Raw genomic sequence first — 5,417 nt, 5'->3', positions numbered from 1 at the left:
TTGACTATCTGCCTGTAGAGCTAGAATCCTGGTTGTTAGTAGTCCATGCATTTGCTAGTTATTCTCCTGTCCTCTTTTCAGCCTCCCTCAACTAATTTATGTTAACCTTCCCCCAAAAAGAGAGTACTTGAATGTCAGAGCAAGTGACTTGCATTCCAGGACACACTGTAACTTCCAGAGCACTGAGTCAGCAATCTAATGCTTTAGCCTGCATCCGCCTGACAGCTGTTTATTTCTTTCAGTGTAATTTCAGAGAAAAATATCCAGAAGGGATTTGCTGCCCTAGATCTATCAGGAAACATTTAAGATATTCTGTAGTTTCATAATATGAAAAACTAAAGCTAAATTATCTTATCATAAAAGGGTTACAATTTCAGGTACTGTTTATCTGAACTCAGGCAAAAAGGTGTTAAAAGCATGGGACAAATACCTTGTAAAGATTCAAGGAAATGACACATGGGAACAGCAGAAAGTGAGAAATGTTTCCAGTACTATTTTAAGGCAATTGGGAAGTAAAAGAATTGGAAAGAACCTTTCAGTGTTAGCTGATTGAGATCCAAGGTTTCAGCACCTAGACAGGAGCTTCCTGAATTTTGGCAGGCGTGTAGGGCTACTCAGAGATCAGAAAACCTTGAAGTCAAAGCCAGTGACTGTAAGAAGAGCCAGGTCGGAAGGACTGATTCCTCAGGCTCAGACTGAAGTCAAGGACTTGAGCAGCAAGCCAGATGGGGACAAGAGGCCAAATCAGTCCCCTGAGAGGAAGACGGGACCAAATCAGCTTCCAGAAGCCAGGAGAGAGCGTGGTCAGCAGTTTGTACCCACATAGTGACTCTTACCGGTTCTCCTGATTCCTATTCTGCCCCTCCTCGGTGCTTCAGGCTTACGGCAACTAGGTGGCACGTGTGGTATAGAACCTGCCTTCCAATGCCAGAGATGTAAGAGATGAGGGTTTGATCCCTGGGTTGGGAAGATCCCCTAGAGAAGGAAATGTCTACCCACTCCAGGATTCTTGCCTGGAGAATCTCATGGACAGAGGAGCCTGTCAGGCTACAGGCCATGGGATTTCAGAGTCAGACATGACTGAAGTGAGCTAGCATGCAGGAAGCTAACTAAAACCAGAAATAGTCCAAAAGTCGACAAAAGAATGACAATGATACACAACAAAATATCCACTTACTAAAAAAGAGGCCATAGAGGAGGAACAGAGGAACCAAGAGTCATAGAGAAAACAAATGTCCAGATGGCAAAGGGACTTCCAGTGAGATAAATTAAAACACAAAATGTGCATGGATTAAACACTCCAATCAGAATTCACAGACTGTCAGGCTGGATTTTTTTAAAAATCCATTAGATTCAAAGAGGTTGAAATTAAAGGATGGGAAAGACATATTATGCAAATAGTGACTGCAAGAGAACTACAGTGGCATGTTAATACAAGGCAAAATATGCTGAAGGAAAAAAGTTATTAAATGCAGAGGGGCTTAACATTTAAAAAAACCAATGTGCATGGCTAACATTTGAGTTAATCCTTTGTGTTGTACAGTTCCATGTGTTCTGACAAGCTCATAGTCTTGTATGCACCATTACAGTATGACACAGAATAGTAATGCCACCCCAGAGAAGTCCAATACTTGGGACTTCCCTGGTGGTCCAGTGGTTAAGACTTCAAGCTGCCAGTTCAGGGAGTGCTGGTTCAGTCCCTGGTTGGGGAACTAAGATCCCCACATGCTGTGTGGCCAAAAAATTTTCTTTAAAAAAAACTCCAGTATTCCACCTATTAATCTCTCTCCCCTCTTCTGCTGAACCCCTGGCAAAGACTGATCTTTTTACTGTCTCTCTTTATGGTTTCTAAGTCTTCGTTAAAAGTCTCTGGCTTCCTGCTTTGTTCATCTATTGTTTTCTTGAGTTCTTTGAACATCCTTATGATCATTACCTTGAACTCTTTCTTAGGTAGACTGTTTGTCTCTACTTCATTTAGTTCTTCTGGGGCTTTATCTTGTTTCTTCATTTGGAATATATTCCTCTGTGCCTCTTTACCTAACTTGGTGTTTTTATGTCTATGTATCTTATCTCTTGGTTGCATATATTCTGTTCTTTCTTTCTTTATATAGATCAAATTTCTGATCAATATAAATTTTCTTATCTCTGAAGATCTTTTTTTCTGACATCTTACAAAGTGTGTCTCCTGGTAATAAATTACCTGGATTTTTTGTCTTCTGAGAAACTCTTTCTTCCTTCCTTCACTTTTCAAGGATAGCTTCACTGGATATGACATTCTAGATTGGTATTGTTCTTCTCTGTGTACTTTAAATATTTTACTCTGTTATCTTCTTGCTTACATGGTTTTTGAGAAAAAGCTAGATGAATTCTTATCTTTGTTCATCTCCATTTAAAAGCATTTTGGGACTTCCTTGGTGGTCCAATGGTTAGGACTCTGCACTTTCACTGCAGGGAGCATAGGTTTGTTCCCTGGTTGGGAAATTAAGATCCTATAAGATGTGTGGTGCAACCAAAAAACAGTATTTTTCCTCTCGTCTCTGGTAATTTTCTTTGTTCTGAAGTCTACTTTGTCTTATATAAATAAAGCCATTTTAGGGAAAGATGATTCCAGTGACATTTAAACTGTTTTAAAGCACGGAGGAGAAAAGAAGCCTTCTTCTTAATTTATCCTTGAGTTAGTGCATTATGATTTCTAAAACCATTCTGCAGGTGGCTCCCATATAGATACACTCACAGAGCATCCCTATTTTAAAGTCTTGCTTATGAACTTACTTATGAAGTTACACATCCCTTACTTAGTAAGTTACACACACTTAAGAGCATGTTTTACAAGAAACACACAGGATTACTAAGCAAGGCTTAATTTAAGAATGAAAGAATCCTTTGATGTATGAACTTCATTCATTAATAAGTAATAATGAAAGCCTGATTTTTAAAAAATGAAAGCCTTACAAGCCATTTGAAAGTTTTGCATTACTGACAAGACTTTCAAAATACTGTACAGAAAGAGAAGTTTGTCTTTAAATATATAATACCAAGGTATGTTTAATGATAGACTGCTCTTTTTGTTTTTGAAAATATTTTGATTGGAAGACAAAATCCTGAGGGAGTGGTTTGTCCTGGAGTGCTCAACAAGAAAATTGTGACACCTAGTACAAAAACCAACAGAGGTTTGGAAGGGGAAGAAAGGTGGGAGGGAAGCAGAATACAGTGTCTATGTTTGAGCAAAATGGGTAGAAGCCTAAGACTCTTAGAGAAATTTGTCAGTGAGAAACTCCAAACTGTTTCCGAAAGGTATGTGTGTGGGGTCCGGTTGCTTGCTGCTCAGAAGCCAGTAAACAGGCCAGGTTGGTGGAAACGAAAGTTTGCTTTATTTCAGATGCTGGCAACTGCGGGGAGGGTGGCAGACATCTGTCCAAAGGCCGACTCTCCCCATCCCCTGACAAGCAGGGGGTGAAAGCTTTTATAGACAAGAGTAGGGGGAGGTTTGGAGAAAGCAATGGCACCCCACTCCAGTACTCTTGCCTGGAAAATCCTATGGACACAGGAGCCTGGAAGGCTGCCGTCTATGGGGTTGCACAGAGTTGGACACGACTGAAGTGACTTAGCGGCAGCAGCAGGGGGAGGTTACATGCAGAAGCAGCACAGTCATCTCTAATAGTCATCTTCAATTGATCATCACTGGTCTGACTAGCATCATCTTAGTTGTTTTAGTTAACCATCTTAGTTGCTTACAGTTAATCTTCAGTTCTGGGGTGCACTTGTTCCCATTTCTTTGCAGTTAATTCTCAGAATTGTGGCAGCTCAAGTCCTGGGTACAGTCTGGTCATCATGTAGTTAACTTCTCCACCTGGGGTTTTGGTATCTATAAGACAGCTGACAGGATATGGCTCAGAATATTATCTACAGTCCTTGAGAAAGAACTAAAGGTCCTTGACCATGCTTAGTGACTACATTATTGTTACTTATTCTCCTTAGACTATTTTCCTTTGTTTCAGCATTTCTCACTTCTCTGATTAAACTTACTCTTTGACTACAGTTTTCTGCAGGCAAAAGGCAGGCAGAGAACATGGTGGTCGGGGCAAGGACCATACAGTCCTGCTTCGTTTCAAAACTGGTGAGCTGACCATGTGGGAGCGCAGCAGCTTCACCGCATCCAATGCTTTGCATCCTCATGCACAGTAGCCCACCAGGCTTCCCTGTCCAGGGAATTCTTCAGCCAACAATACTGGAGTGGGTTGCCATGCCCTCCTCCAGGGGATCTTCCCAACCCAGGGAAGGAATCCGCATCTCTTATGTCTCCTGCATTGGCAGGCAGATTCTTTACCACTAGTGCCACCTGGGAAGCATGAATTGACCAAAGAACTTTAATGTCCAGTTTACTGTTGGTGTAGCAGCAGGAAAGCTGCACCCTTCCCCCACCCCCATAGAAAAGTCTGCTGGGAGGGGTTTTAGTGGTTTGTTGTTCAGTCGCTCAGTCATATCCAACTCTTTGCAACCCCACAGACTGCAGCACTCCAGGCTTTCCTGTCCTCCACCATCTCGCAAGGTTTGCTCAAACTCATGTCCATTGAGTTGATGATGCCATCCAACCATCTCATCCTCTGCCGCCCCCTTCTCCTTCTGTCATCAGCCCTTCCCAGTATCAAGGTCTTTTCCAATGAGTCAGCTCTTTGCCTCAGGTAGCCAAAGTATTGGAGCTTTAGCTTCAACATCAGTCCTTCCAATGACTATTCAGGGTTGATTGACAGGTTTGATCTCCTTGCTGTCCAAGGGACTCTCAAGAGTCTTCTCCAGCCCACAGTTCAAAAGCATCAATTCTTTGGTGCTCAGCCCTCTTTATGGTCCAATTTTTAGATCTGTATGTGACTATGGGAAAACCATAGCTTTGACTATACAGACGTTTGTTGGAAAAGTGATGTCTCTGCTTTTTAATACGTTGTCTGGGTTTGTCATAGCTTTTCTTTCAAGGAGCAACTGCCTTTTAACTGACAGCTGCAGTCACTATCCACAGTGATTTTGGAGGCCAAGAAAATAAAGTTGAAACCAAATGAAAACAGTAGGTGGGGTTTTCATCTGGCTGAGGGAACAGAGAGTAGACTGGTGAGGGTTGGGGAACAAACGAGCTCAACAGTTCAGCCAGAGCAGAGAATCAGGACTTGACTGTGGGACCGACAGAAACCTTGGAAACAGGGTTGAGCTTCCCTTCAGGAGTGCAATGGGGATTTGGGTTGATTTTTTGGTAAATCTCAAAAGACAGAGTGACCTCAACTGAAATCTGCATTATGTTAAGATTATACATGACCTATTTGTGATTCTTCCCATGTTAAAATACACAAACATATTCAAATTCAGTGTATTAACTTCAGATGGACTAAAGATTAGAGTTCTACAGTGAGAATCTGTAAAAAGGAAAC

Source organism: Ovis aries, chromosome 18, assembly GCF_016772045.2.
Source record: "Ovis aries strain OAR_USU_Benz2616 breed Rambouillet chromosome 18, ARS-UI_Ramb_v3.0, whole genome shotgun sequence".
Lineage (NCBI taxonomy): Eukaryota > Metazoa > Chordata > Mammalia > Artiodactyla > Bovidae > Ovis > Ovis aries.
The sequence above is the reverse complement of the archived record's forward strand: the minus strand, read 5'-3'. Positions refer to the sequence as shown.